This window comes from Neodiprion virginianus, chromosome 4, assembly GCF_021901495.1.
Source record: "Neodiprion virginianus isolate iyNeoVirg1 chromosome 4, iyNeoVirg1.1, whole genome shotgun sequence".
Taxonomy (NCBI): domain Eukaryota; kingdom Metazoa; phylum Arthropoda; class Insecta; order Hymenoptera; family Diprionidae; genus Neodiprion; species Neodiprion virginianus.
This window is the reverse complement of record NC_060880.1, coordinates 9,697,288-9,713,253: the sequence shown is the minus strand read 5'-3', so window position 1 is coordinate 9,713,253 and position 15,966 is coordinate 9,697,288. Positions and strand designations below refer to the sequence as shown.

The window sequence follows — 15,966 nt, the reverse complement described above, 5'->3', positions numbered from 1 at the left end:
AACACTGGGATCAATCATAACAATTTACGTACATTTTTTCCCTCAGTGGATGTTCGATTTAAACTACTTAAAGGTCATCTTATTGTAACCTTCAGCTGGCACCTTTATCTGGTATAACATTGCTGGCATCTTGGGGTCATGCACCGAAATAATTTAGTATTATGACTTGAATTTTTTATTTTTTTTTTTGGTATTCACTCCAGTGTCATTTACAAGATAAAAAATGTGCGGACAATAATTTTTCATTTTAAGGTAGTAAAAATTTTTATTCTAAGGCAGAAACTTCCAAGTTGTAAAATTTCGGTTGAAATCCCTTAGTTCACAAACGACCCCACGGTGCCAGCTAAGGGTTAAATTTCACCTTAGATACCATAAATATTTCGATAAATTATACCTAAAACTACGTCAATGAATCCTTGTCGGGACTTTCGAAAGAAAAGTAAAACTACGGCGATGCATGGTATCGTAACGTACTTACACTTCCAAGGAACCCCCTTGAGTTCTCAGTTCCCGGAAGAAGAATGTACGGACGAAAACTTACTCAACGGCATTTTATTCTTTCCTTTTCTCAATTCTTTCGGTTTTCTATTGAGCAAAGTTAACGGGAGGCGACTTTTTCCAACAGTTTTATTACCTTCTAAGAGCAAGGAACGTACAACGAAGAGACGAAATAATATGTATGCATCGCACTCGCTTTTGTCGGATTACGTAGCGTATAACAACAGGTCGAAAGTGACACAGAATGTGGTTACCTAAGTGCAACAGATTTTTCTTCCAAGTTTTATATACATTTTTAAACAAATATCTGTGGCACCAACGATAATGGTGGGATTCGTAAGGATTGGTTAACGTTACCGCAGCAGTAAAACTTCGCTTATAGTCCCCACCTTACAGGACGTTGAAGGAATATGAACTGTGCGGCGATCATTAAGTACTTTCCACAGTGTGAATGTTGTACAGGTATGGATACGTAACAAGGTATTCATCCCGGAACAACCGCTTGTAGTAACATTGTAATTGAATTTCGAACAAACCGAGAGAATTTCCTTGCTTGAGACTGCTCGCTTACAAAATTTACATGCACATACTTCGTGTGAAGTTGTTTGGACTTAAGTGATATTAAGCTTTGCATGCGAGTTTAAAATTATAATCGACTTTACCTCACCTCCGTGTTCAGTTTGATTTATAAAAACCCAGGTTTGTAGCGAATAACAAAAAAATAAGGTGAGCAAATAAATGAGTTAAAAATCTTGGTACGATTTTGATCAGAGAACATGGAGTACTTGAGTATTTGCATAAAGTAAAAAATGCGCAGTCTGATTTAGAACGTCGTGTTCAAATCCTTCTATATTGAAAAAAAAAATCTTGCGATAATAAGTAAAGAAACCTGAAAAAGATCATAATAATAATAATAGCGTACGTCTCTCAGGTCTGAGGGATACATTAAGCGGTGACCGAAATTTCAAAATTCAAGGTCATTTCAAGATCATCTAAAAATTTTAAACGGAAACATCGAAACCACTCTGGTCACCTATTCTAGCACAATTTTCTCTGATCGAAAGTGCGAGTGTGCACGATTAGAAAGTGAGCATTTTCACGAGACTCCACATCCGTCGATGTTACCTTCCGGGAGCACAGTTATAAGTCTAATACCTCATTTTTGTTCACAGTGGGAAGGTCGGTTTATTTCTTCTATGGAGAAAGATTATCGTTGTGATCGACAAATACTCTGAAAGCTCTACCCTCTTCGTTGGTTTTCACACAGCACCACACGGTGTGGTGAGCATTAGAATCACATCCAACCAAGAGGAGAGCTCTCTCCCTGCTGTATGCGACCAGTTCTCTGACTTCTGCTGTTCAGTTATCTCTGTTGTGTGGAAAATAGGTCGAGTCTACTACTAGCTTTTACTCCCTGTAATCCAGCCAAACGCTGGTAACTATTGCAACTATGTCCATGGTACCTTGTAAGGGGAGGGTCCCTCTCTACCTTCCACAATTTTGTGCTTAACGTTGTTATATTAAAATTGTACCCTAGTAGTTACATTTTCAAGGATATCGCATCCTTGGTCAAAGTCGTCAATTCGACCCTGAGATGACGTTCAGACTTAAAAATTTGCAGTGCCCCATGTCATATTCGATCATAGAATTTTGCGCTTTATTTTGCGACACCTTGTATAAAGCCTCCATGTTATAGTCTGTATACTCTTGAACTTCTTCAAAATTTAGCGGACGAGCTGACTGTTAGATTTACAAATTTATCAATAATTGTAGGTGGAGATTTTAGTGCAAGAGGCCAGCTGCTTTGTGAGGTGAATAATAATTCCTTACGGCAATCTGCATAGTCTGCTGTCAAAGAGAAATTCTGCCGACACTGTAGCAAACGGTCGAGGCAAATTTGTATTGGAATTCATAGAACAATATGGTTTTAATTACGTATACAGAGTGGCCACTGGTCAGGGAATTCTGGAAACCCTGGAAATGTCATAGAATTCTGAAATTCTGGAATAGTCAGGGAAATATTAGGGGTTTTTACGGAAAGGCAGGGAATCGTTTACTATATTTTTTCACAGAAATACGTCTCACCAGTTTTTTAAGCTTTATATAAATTAAATGGGTAAAATTTTTTTAACATCGGCGTAAGGTTTTAAAACTCTGAATATTCCTAAATATTACCTTACAAACGATTGTACACATCGGCTAGATGGGGCAGTGTGACCCAAGTGAAAGTTCGTACTTTAACAAAAAAAAATTATATAGAAAATACGTATATTTTTATCAATTTGCTATAATCAATTTATCCAAAACACTTGCAACTAATCTTTGTAACAACTGCTGTATTCAAAAAAATAAAAATAAAACTGTCAGTCTTGTTCAAAATATTTACAAGTTGGAATGAACATTATTCTTACTGTCGAACAAATGCAAGTTATGACACAACTCTACGATTTTGGACTAACGTCAGATTTGGTTGGTGTATATCATTGCGAGAACGTAGTAGACGAGCTATCATTTATCGCAGCCAAAGAGTGTACCCCCTGCGAAAAAATTAAGTAGTGGCCAACTGATCGAAGCACCTAAAAAAATCCTAATGACGTCTTCCGATGTGGCGTCTCACCATAGGAGACCTAAAACGATTGTAACAGTGAGGAATAAAGTAGGACATGTACTAAGTTTTATGAAAACCATGGCCGTACCTTCACCGATAACAAGTAACCTGACAATGAAGAGACCAATAACCAGCGAACCAATAACGAGAAAAGATGAAGTACGTACAACGACCAGAAATAATACATGCACAACGACCTAAAATGAAACACAGGTAACGTCGAACAAAAAATCATCGCATGATGTAGGAAGACTTGTTGTAAAATTAAAACCAAAGAAGAAAATAATGGAACATGATACTTCCAAAGAAACTTATGTTTCTTTCAATCGACACTGAGAGAGTTGCTGAAACTGCTGCGTAAGCAAATTTAAAACTATATATTAAAATTAACGCAATTAGCATTTTGGTATTTGCGGAATATCAATACAAGATTTCGACGTAGTATGTTATGAAATCACGTACCATGTTATTCAAGAAATATCCATTTGCAGAGTGATTCAGTAGCCTTCTTTTTGTATCTTTCATTCAAGCTGTTATAGTTCAATACTCGCGTTATCTATTTTCCGAAACAAACCAGTCGTCGCTGTGCCTGAAGTTCAGCCAGAAGTTATACAAATGGCTGCTCCTGTAAATGAATGCTCCTTAGTGAAATGTAGGAAGAATATTGAACTAAAAATAACATATATTCAACTCAGGAAACCGGCCATCAGCTTGAGCGTACGATTGATGACAGTGAAAATAAAGCTCTAAAGAATATACAGGATCTAATCTTAAAACGTTTAGACTGAGTAGGGAGTGCAAAACAATTATCTTTCATTATTTGTTTTTCTTTAATGAACTAGGCTATACAGTAAGAATTCTTGTTGTAATGCGATTACATGTTACATAGAATAGATTCTTGCAAATTCACAATTTAAATTTTGGATATCGACGAAAAATATACAGAGACGTTAGCTTTGAAACACTTTGCAATACAACACATTTTGTTTCTTGCTATTTTCCACAAGGCAAGTAAGAAGCAGAATAGAAAACTACGGGAGCTGCCGGGTGAAAATTTAGATCAAAAGTTGTTGTACCCACCGCCAGAAGGGCTTCCATCAAAAAGACTCGTTGATTTCGAGATTTTTGAACAAGGTAAAAAGACGCACAAAAAATTGATAAACTACAATAAAGCAGTAATTTTTTATCACTCACTAACTGCGATGTCAAACTTTCGAAAACAGCGTGTCAATGGAAAAAGTTAATATGAATACAATAACTACCTACTTAAGAAATATTGATGGAGATTGAGGTAGAAAAAAAAATTTTGTTTGCATCACATCGACATAATTTTTATATACTGTCAATTTTAATATAAGGAAAGTATCAATAGCCATTAACAATTCAACGTTGCTTGTGTTTCAATATTTCCATTTGCGTACGATTGGTGGAACAAAGATAAGGAAGCTATTAGCTATAATCTCAAGGAAGCCATGAGTGATGAACTCGTATCTCAAATTCATTGGATAGGAAGTGAAACTAACACAAAATTTCGTGACACGAAAATGTCTAAAATTTTATACCGTGAGTTTTTTGTCAATCAATCTTGCACGCCGTATTATTCTAAATTTGTAAATACTCATTAGACCATAGAACGTAATTCGTGTAATATGAGAAACGGTTTTTATCGTCTCAACCCCATAGTCTATTGGTGGACCTCGCACAACAATACCCTGTGAATTGTAATTTTGATAGATTATTACGTGCACAGAATATATTCAACGATTTTATTGCAGTTGCAACGAAGAAGTGTCCTCACTTCAAAGATCGCAAACAGTCGAAGAATTTCAACATGAGATGCTGGAGGTACTGTGAGCGACGAAGTAAAGGTCTCGAAATAATAGTAAAAAATGTTTAAATCAGAAAGGAAACGTGGTGCTAAGCTTCAAAGCGATACTGAATTAAAGTTGACTGAGAGAACACTCCGGGAAGAGCACGAAGATGACTATCTGTAAGACGACGACGTCGAAGATGTCGACCTGAAACAATGATTTGACAGCCGAAGACACAAGGGCAAAGGATATGGATGTAGACGGGGAAGATCCGGAAGGAATCACAGAAGATGCTGAAAGTGGCGTAGAAAGTAGTACTGACTAATTCTGCGGATTGAAGTTGGGAACGGGTAACAGAAAGTGGTAGCCGTTAGTACATGGGGCATTCCACGTCAGTTCGACTACGGTCTGACCCTCACCCTCTTGGATTTGGTTCGCGATTTTTTATATTGTTGTTTTATTCCTATGACGTGCATATAATGCACCACATACTCGTATAGAAGATATGCCCAGAATACGAATCTGGAACGTTCTAGTGAATTAATATGATAATCAACGCCACAGATGCTTATAGAAGCATCGAGAGTAATAAGAACCCTCTGGAAGTTAGTAGAAGATCATAAAAGCTTCTAGACGGTCATTTTACTATAATATGATTATTCAGCGCGGCATACAGTTGGCACTTATGCTGCAGCATGTTAGCGACCACGGCGAACACCAACAATTGAAAGAGAAAGAAGGCACAGCTGTCAACCGTTCGTTCAGATAATTTATAAAATAATAATTTTATAAGTGTAGTATTAAAATACGTGGTATGTTGATACATAGTTCGTTATAAAAATTTATTTACGAAAGTTAGTTAGATAAAGTAAGTATTAATAAATAATTTATGTAATTGATATTGTAATATCTTATATTTATTTATCGTATACCTATCGTATTTTTATTAATTTTTCAAACACTCAATAGTTTCTTTAGTAATATCATTTTTACTTTGAATTTTCAGCGTTCAACATATCTTTCCTGATACAACAACTTTTACTATTTTTCAACCAAAATTCAAAAATGAGAAATCGAAATCATTGAAAAAAGGGTATCCAAAAATAGGAGAGACAAGGAAGAAAGAAAGGTGAAATAGATCAGAATAAAAAGCGAACTGATTCTGAAAATAACGGATTTTTTCTGCTGTAAGATAGGTTTTTTTATTCGAGATATCAGTGGTAGTTCGCTCCCGAACTCACTCCGGAATGAAGTGTCCGATCCGGCCGGCGTCCGGAGGTTCAACGAATAGCGCGGACCTTGGAGAGAGGCCCACCGAGTGACCGAGCTGCGCAAGCAGGTGCGCGGGCATTGACGCCGTATATGATTTGGGTTAGTTTGGGCGATGTACGGACCGGTCGGTTAGGCTGGGCTCAAGCAGGTGAGTGTCGGGCCAGGGTGTGGCGGATAGCAAATTTGCAATTAAGAAAACAACTACTTGTTACAATTTCAATTTGTCATCAGGGAAAAAAATTGCTAATTAAAAAATACAATTGTATTTAGTGTTTTTATTCCTCTAGTTACAAATTGAAATTGTAGTGATGACTTTTTTATCTATTACAAATTATATTCGTGATTTGTAATTAGAATGAGATTAATTGAAAAAACGCTTAACACTGATCTAGATACATTCAAGTTTAGTGCATGAAACAATCACAATGTGACTGATTATACCAACACAGCAATGCAATCACGACGTGAATGTCATATGAGTTGCATATGAGGACACATGTGTCTCATATAGTGAGCTAATAGCGTGTATTCATTTTGTTATCTGGGAAGCGCAAGGAGGAGGGTCACGCATCCGAAACTCTAAGAGGGGATACTTAACAGACTGGCGGCAAATAAGATATTTCAGGATTTTTGTTTCTTCTGTTTTCAAGTATATGTGACACCAAGTGGAAGATCGGTAGTAGTTTTAGCGGAGTCACGTGATGGTAGCATGGCGGTGATTTCCAACAAGATGACGAGCATATGGCAACCACCATGGGCTGAAATTGTCATACGGCATTACGGAGACAGTGCGAACGTAGAGCTCTGCCGCGAGGGAAATCGAACGGGACGAGACTGCCGTTGTTGGCCAGCGGGCCGTAATCTCCCCACAAAAAACACCTGGGCGTCACTACAACGTAAGGACATCACCACGACAATGCCGGAATATGGAGCACCGACCGAAACGTCAGCCAATTAGCATTCCGTGACAGTGGACATCGACGTTAGCGATACGCTAGAATTTAAGAATGTCGTTATCTGAGAACCAACAAGAATCGGGTAATTTCGCGAACAATAGCGCTTATGTTCAAATTTCGGCTCCGCATAGCTCTTTACTCTTGTCCTGGTTATGTTACAAATTAGAAGTTTTTGGTGTTGAACGCGAAATTGAGAGTACCGATAGTGAAAGAGTTGAGAAGAAAATGATCTGCTGTGGCGAAGTTACCTTTTGATGTCGAAATACGAGGAATGTGGCGAGTTTATGGTTTCGGTACGTAGCGGTAAGCGCTGTTTGATTTTTCGCGAACAAATTTCGAGAGCGATCAAGTACTGACGCGCTGAATAACGGTTGGCCACTTTTAGTTTACGTGTCGAAAAGTGCTCGAAATTCGTTTGCCGACGTCTGTGCTTGGTGGCCGTAGCATGAGTTTCGTGATTACGTGTAGAGTCAAAGAATTTTAGAGTAAAGTCACGTTTTTGAATCGAGTCATTTGTTTCGTTGGTCGTGTGCAGCCAAATTCTACAGCACGGGGTCGAGTTGCGATCGATTGTTTTGATAGTGTCTGCAGCAGCCTTACAAATTGTGAAAAAAAACAATCGAAAACAACGAGCATCAAATTCGAGCATTGAATATTCTTCGAACATCTAACTAGCATTTAATTACTGTGTAATTCTTTTTTCGTAATTACTCACCCTTAGTAGACATCTCGATGTGGGGCTGCTAGATCGCATCCAAACTGGCACCGCCGCATTTTTTTTTTTAACGCGGTGCGACTAATTTGGCGTTATGGCATTTAATCAGCACCTAATTAGTATTTAGTTATTTTAGATGGTAAACGTCATGTTTCTCATGTGGCGGTGACAGCTTGATAGATGTGGCTGTTTTTTTATTTTCGATCGAGAGAACCCGAAATATATTTGTTTGAAGATTGTCAAAAAAAAGATTTTTTTTTAAGAATTTGGAATTGTAATATCTTTCGAATTTCCTAATATTGAAGGTAATGTAACTGGGGGTTAGCTTTTCGATAATCACTAGAAAGCGAATCGTAGATGAGTGTCAAATTCTGTGACTGTGAGACCAAAAAATTATCTGTCAAAAATGGAATACCCCAAATACACAATTTTTCTATAAATGATGCAAAACGATACTGCAACGAATACCCTTTTTTCAATGGTAAACTCTGCTAGGGATTAGTATGGAACCCATGATTAAGGGGGTATTCTAGTGTAGAGGCATGAATTTGAGGTGTTTTTTGAAGTGCTATAAACAAAAAACAAAAAATATTTTTACCATCCATTTTTTTATCAGGCGTTTATTATTATTTCACGATTACAAAAAAAAAAAAAAACAAGTCAAAAAATACAAAATTGAAAGTGCTATGAGTTGTTGAAGTGGGGGGTACAAAAAAAAATGGCGCGCCAATGTTGTCACGATTGCAAGCATTTTCAAAATCAGAAAAAAAAAAAAAAAGATTATTAATCTACATAAATGCAGCCATCGTACTAACTAAAAAAAAGTCGAAAAAAAATTTTTTTTTGCCAAATTACGGCTGTCCGAAAAAATAATACGTGTTTTTTGACTTTTTTGGACGTTTCTGAATTTTTTAAAAATAGTAAAAATTATTATTTCGTTATAATAATAGTTCGTGCGATAGAGACATGTATTGAGAAGATTCTCACCAAATTTCAAGTAAATCGGTTTAATAGAACTTGAGAAATCATGTCAACCGTTTTGAAAAATGTAGTTTTGAGAAAAACGCGTTTAAAGTTTCGAGTAAAATTCGTTCCAGCCGAGCCAGTATCGAAGACGTGTCACTAAAATAGCTATATCTCTGAAAATAATTGAAATTTTGACTTGTCCTTTTAAGGACACATTCTTGAAAGGTTAAGCTTTGAAAATATAAAAAAAAAAAAAATCGATTTTTTCAAATTTCTACACTAGAATACCCCCTTAAATAAAGAGAACGAAGCCACACGCGACGCGTGCACAATCACGCGGTGTATCACTGCAGGGGCATGAAATGAATAATCGCCGATTGCTGCCGAGAGATAAAAGGTATATAATTATTCTTTTAATTTGAAAAACGGTACCACGTGATTCTACATTAACCTTTTTGTCAAAAATGCTTATCTTTGTTTGTTGTGCCTATTCTCCCTTCAGTTTTCAAATTTACCGGTATTCTATATGATGATGATGATGCGAGGTTCGTGAAGTACATTTAACAGAATAAATTGATGAATTTGATTTACATTTCATCCGAAGATTTCAGGTTCTTACAAGAACGCGAATTCTCATATGCATGTATCAGATATTCATATTTTGATTAAATTTCGTCCATTGCAACTATTGTACTAGAGATGAAGGAATAAAAACCTGGGCAATCTCCAGATGTCGAATTTGTAGTTATCATATTTCGAAATAGATTCGTTTGCATGCTTATTCGTTCTAGGATAAAAAGTAAGTTAAAAACTAATTATTTTGATAATATGAAGTATAATGTTCGATTCTTGTGAACTTTGAAGTGTGAGCTTGTTCCTAGCAATGCTAAAGTAAACCACTCTTTGCATCTTTTTCGTTGTGTATTGCCCTAATAGTGCTTTCTTAGCGTAAGTGAAGAGTGATTTTTTACTTTCCATCTTTTTGCCCTATTGTAGAAAAATCCGCCTCCGTTAAGCTGGCAATGTCAATGTAGCGCAACCACTAAAAACAAATGTGGTAATTAGCGGCTGAAAAATCGTTTTTCTTTTTTCGCTTCTGCCATTTTCGAAAAAAACGAGGTAATCGTCAGAATCACTTTTATAAATCCATTTCTTCCCCAGACAATCCACCGCTAAGGCGAGATAATCAAACTGTTCTCACAACGAAGTAAACTTCACACGTAACTTTTTACGATCTACTCGCAAAAAATCGGTCAGTCAAGCGGTGGTGAAATCGATAGCTAATAATTTTAAACTTGATGTCACGCACGCGATATGGTAAAGAAAGCTGCTTTAGCGTCCACTGCGCTTTCGTTACGGAACTAATACGGTAGCAGAACTGCGTCTCAGAAAATTTGTCGAATAAACGTGCACGATAAATTTTTCACGATCACCTATTGCAAGCATCCAGTCCAAGATTTACCGATTTATTAATTTCAGGAATTTATATGCCACTCATAATAACAATAATAACGAATACGGACGTAGGTGTCGATTTTGGTCATTTTGTTTGTTATACATTTATTGCGTGTCATTGTTTTAATGGTATACTTATTCAAGTATGGTGGGCCAGTTGCAATTGTGATCGTATTAGTCAAACAATCATTCATGCAGGCTGTTCGTATTTACGCGAAAAATTTTGAAAGAATACAAAAAAATATCAATCACATACCTACTTAGATCTTTTTTTCAATTGGAAGCGCGATTTTATTATCACAAGCATGTTGAATGTGGTTTCTTTTTTCAATCAGAAACCGGAAATTTGATGAATTCAATGTTACTGATATAATAATGAGATTTAACGATCAGGAGTTGTAGCGAATTTAAAATCGGCTGATCGACAATGAAGATTATATGTCATCGGAACTGATTTAAGAGCTAATGGCCATTTGACTTACGTTATTTCATAAACAAAATTTTCTATCTTATCATATACTCTCTCAACATCGCTGATAATTGATTCGGAAGTCTGCCTGGCGTCCAGTGCTGGAGAGCACGGCGGGACGGGCGCAGAGGAATAAAAAAAATGAATTGAAAAACGTCATTTCAAAAAGACTAGTTTCTGGTGTGGCAGTCGGGAATGATATTCTGAGTTAAGTAGTAAAAATGGTAAACCATTTGGCTGCAGAAAAATGGCGGTAGACGGTAATAAAGACACGCAAAAATGAGTCCAATTTGCGTCATACTATAAAGGCTGGCACAAAAATAAATATTTATAAAAAGTTATCCAAATTCTAATCTAAAAGGTAGATCAAAATCTTGACCCGAACACCCTGGCAGACGACGATAAAGAGCGGTAAGTCCGCGCAGATTGGAGAACGGACGGTACAGTTATTTTCAATTACCGCAAGTTAATTTCGTTATACTGTTATACATATAGCAGAGTGAGCTTTTATATTATGAATTATTATTCATCGTTATTCAATATTATTACCTATTTGTTAGCGTTATTTAGCAATATTTGGTCTCACGTCACGTTGTTCACGGCATAATTTTAATATCTGTATCGAAAATTTTGTTCCGAAATATATGTTCAAGATAATAGTTGTACACAGAATACCCATCTCAGAGAGTTAGAGGCAAACACGTTACATTTGCACCTGGTGGCGAAATGCTTGTTTAAAGAACTCGACGCGATTACTCCCACACGACTGTAGCTGAAAAGAATGGCGTGGAAAGTACGGAATACTTCGGTTCGAGGGTGAAAAATCACCACCCTTGGTCGTTGACGTCATTATTTGAACCAAAAGCCAGGATGAAGACATGAACGATACAGGCGCTGCATACATATTTATTTTATTCACTGGCGTATACGGTTACTGTCACATTTTAATTACTTTTTATTAACGTTACAGACGACGAGAACGATGAGAATAATTTCGACTGTTAATGATTCAGTCCTTACTATTTTAAAAATGTATTTCCGAATAAAATTTTCAACTCAGACATTAAGATCATGCTGTGAACAACGCATCGTGAGGCCGAATATTGCTAAATAACGCTAACAGATAGAGAATAATAGTAAATAATTATGAATAGGAATTCATAATACATAAGCTCCACCTGCTATATAACAATATAACGAAATAAAATTCTGGTAATCGAAAATAAGTGTAGCACCCGTTCTCTAATGTGCGCAGATTTATGCTCTTTGTGATTGTCTCAGAACGATCCAGGGTGTTCAGGTCACGATTTTTCTCTGCCCTTTTTTGGATAACTTTCTGCAAATATTCACTTTTGTTCCAGCCCTTGGTATGACGTAAGACAGACACATTTTCGCGTATCTTTGTTGCTATCTGCCGCTATTTTTCCAGCTACCAAAGTGGCTGTCATTTTTACTGTTCAATTCAGGATATCATTCCCTGCTGCCACACCAAAAACTAACCTTTATGAAATGATGTTTTTCACTTGATTTTTTAAACCTCTTGGGCACGCTTTTCAGCACTGGACGCCAGGCAGATTTCCGAATCAATTAATTATCAGCGATGTTAAGAGCGTATATGATAAGATGACAAATTTTGTTTATGAAATGACGTAATTCAAATGGCCACCTTCTCTCCGTCTTAACCTGGTTTCGGAAAAGTAGTACTGGCGATTAATGAGCGATTAATTCACGCGTCGATAGGACGTTGAATTTGGGAATGAAACAAAAGTTGTGTACAATCATTGACTGGGGGTGCAATATTAGGGGTTGGGGTGGTTTCCAAGGGGGGGAAACTGACGTCTATCGATAGCAATTAATTAGTGAATATTTTCAGTATTTTCACGATGTACTGATACCAGCTCAATCTTAAGTTGGGTTTGTCACGTTCTTTCCGAAAATGCCAGAAGAGTAAAATTAAACATTTCCGCAATTAAAAAGCAACTAATTAGCGACTAATTATTACATTTGTTTTTAATGACTCTGATACATTGACATTGCTTGTAAATAAATGATATTTCTCAAACTAATAGATTGTCCTACTCTCATCACTGACACACAATATAAGAATCGCGGTTCTAGTTTTCACTTGCAGTTAAAGTTTCTACAAAAAACATTAAAAGTAGATGGTGCAGGTGCATAAGGGATGAATAATCACAAGTTAGCGGAAGGAATTATAAGGTAGTAATAAAGATAATGAGAATTAAATGTTTTTGTTTGGAAAAAAGGAGCGGGCTCGTATATTTCATTTAATCGTAACGCTGAATGCGAAAGCCTCAGTTTTGCACAAAGATAAGTTTTCATTTGGGGAAATATCAAGTAGGTTGTAAGTATAATGTGAAGTATTTATTTATTGTTCCTCCTGGGAAAATATAGATCTCCATCTCATTTACATATTTTTCTAATATTTCCTCAACCTACCGTATCTACTATCTCAGGTATTTAATTTCTGTCTCTCAGTCTTTCCCCATCTACTTAGAATATTCAGCTCTACTCATCCTACTATCATTATCATTCCGCCTCAACTCTTTAACCTACGATCGCATCCAAACCAAGTTGGTGGTAAGTGCAATAATCACGTTTGTATAAGGGTTTCTGCATTCTTTCCGGAAGAGTAATCGTTCGTATGTTTGATGGTTATTTATTTATAGATATATATTCCTCGCAAATTTTAAACATAGATGTTGTCAATACAACAAAATTTTCTGAAAATATACTGCAAATCTTTGGCACATTTACTTTTGTAAAAAAAAGTTGCTGACGTCGAACGTGCAACATGTTATGCCTATCGTTGTTGACCAGATTACATTTTCCAATTATTGCAAGAAAATTAGATTTTTGCAAAACCAAGAGTTGAAAAAAATATTCAAAGATTGTATTGTATCAAAATAGAAAATTGAAGAATGAATAAATCATCGCTCGACTAATTTGAGAAATTCGAAATTATCGAAATGTGATAAAATTTCAGGTTGCCTTGAAGTATTAAACCATTCGATAGGTATTGAAATGGATGGCGTAATGTACCGTCAACCTCGACCCAGAAGGTTAATTACGTTGCCGAGTTGCGACGTGACAGAATAAGCTATGGTTTGCTATCGAAAGCGACGATAATAAGGCAAGTGTACCAGTTATTAACCCTGTCCCAATTATTGACCTTTTTTGGTTGTATCTGTTTGATCCTTAATTCTAAAATTACCAAAACATAAATTTGTAGTGTTTAATCCTCCAGGAATTGGTTTAAGTCATCACGAAATCCGCAATTTGTGCCGTAAATTTATAGTTATGGAAAATAAAAGGATCAATAATTTGGTCTAAACGTGTCAATAACTGGCACAGTTACCTTAACTCTAATATTGTCTTTACGTGGCGGTAGGTCCTGGTACAGCTTGCACACCGGAGTGTTAATCCAATTAATCCTTAGCATATTTCATATACGGTCATAAATTAATACGAGGCGATATTCGCTCGCTAACTAATACAGTGCCTTTGTAAATATTGTTCCCGTATCGAACACTGTGGATGGAAAGTTACGGTACACAGAGGCATGATCAAAGTGCGATAGGGGCTTGAGTGCACGACGGGATTAATTAACTCAAAAATAGACCGGGAAGAGAATCTGGCATGTAGTTTCTGATGGAAGACCAGGCGGCACTTCGGTTTTTGGTGGATGCAAACATTTGATCTTTCGCATCATTCACCACAGCGCTTTTGTACAACGAACGCGTAGCCACGTATATTTGCCTTCTAACTTCAACACGATTTAACAGAGACCAAATTTCACCCGCAATCAAGTAGCAGCGTGTATACCTGCGCAAACAGGTTTTCAAATCCACGACTGAGCCAAGTAGCAGGGAAACGAGTAGATTTGCGAATGAGACGAGTCCTGCAATTAGATGGGAGCCTTTTTGAAGACGGATGCGATGGACAAGTTTTTGCAGGCAGGCTGTCGCATTCCACCTAATTTCACTCACATGATCCTTTTTCTATCGTATATTTATGGTTGAAATTAAGTTGTGCAAATTTTAGGTTCTTTGGATGGTGAAATTTTTGTTTGAAAATTCTCGCATTATTTTTATCCCATTTTCAATTTCTGCATTATTTATGAGACTTGAAATAACCTCGTTAGTTAGACCACACAACAAGTCAATCGAGACGGCTTTTAGAAATTTTTTGCGTATCTGCAGAATTCAAAAACTTGGTGTTTGGCGAGAGATAGAAATGTAGATTGTTAACCGATAAGGCATAAGTGAAAAACGTGGTCGTAACGGCTGATCTACAAAAGTGCACAACAGCCATATTCACACCGATTTCAATGAATCTGGTCCTGCTGGGTATTTTACCTTCTAAATAGTACAATAGGACCTCGATTTAAGCCACAGTCCCCACCATGTCGCATTTATCGATCGGTTTGCCGTATGGGGGACGCTTCTGGTCTCCGCGGTCAGGCCCGTATATATATATCAATGGTCCCTAATAAAATTCACTCAACTTTAGAGGGGTTGATTATAAAAGACCTAACTTTGGCGTGACAATTATAATCCAAGTAACTCTACGGACTCCGATGATAAAACAATTATCTTCTATGCTTATACGCAACCTCGATTTAATCCTTTGAAACATGTACTTTTCCTTGCAGTCAAATTTCTTGAAAGTGAGTATTTATATACCCTTATGGGTTCTCGAGGTTGCTGACTTCAAAAATGGGGCCAGATCGGAGAAATTCTCAAAATTCATTCAAAATGGCAGATCTAATATGGCGGACTGAAAATGTGAAAGTGATCGGAATCGTTCGAAAATTCACACTCAGGGGTTTTTTCAGTTAAGAAATGCGATTGGATCGAACATTTTGAACTTTACAATTCTGACGTTGGACTCATTTTCAACGACTCCGAAAACCCTCGTGTAACAAATTCCAGGCGAATATGTTCAATTTTTATATGTTCAGTCCGCCATAGTGAGTCCGCTATTTTGAATTTTGAAATTTTGACGGTGGATTCGTTTTTAGCGACCTCAAAAGCCAAGATTACAGAGTTCCACTTTTCTAGTCCCTATATTATAATCTTCCTACAATTATATTTATTATGGAAAAAGCAGGCATTTTCAACACTTTGTTTATTTATAGCGCTCACTACATGCGCGGAATCATCATAATCCCTCTTAAAACATCAACATTGACATCT

General features: G+C 36.7%; 1 protein-coding gene across 8 annotated transcripts in view; it reads right to left on the bottom strand.

Moving 5' to 3' along the window:
* The window catches only part of LOC124302303 (protein-tyrosine sulfotransferase), a 270,777-nt gene that overhangs the window by 37,814 nt on the left and 216,997 nt on the right, over window positions 1-15,966 (bottom strand). The window contains exon 4 of one of the 8 annotated variants that reach the window (XM_046758303.1): window positions 3,569-3,731. The exons of 5 other annotated variants lie outside the window; for them this stretch is intronic. The gene's annotated coding sequence lies outside the window, so the exon portion shown is untranslated. Of the gene's footprint in view, window positions 1-3,568; window positions 3,740-9,797; window positions 9,817-15,966 lie in introns of those variants that run through there. 2 more of the 8 variants (XM_046758310.1, XM_046758308.1) reach the window with 2 other exon arrangements.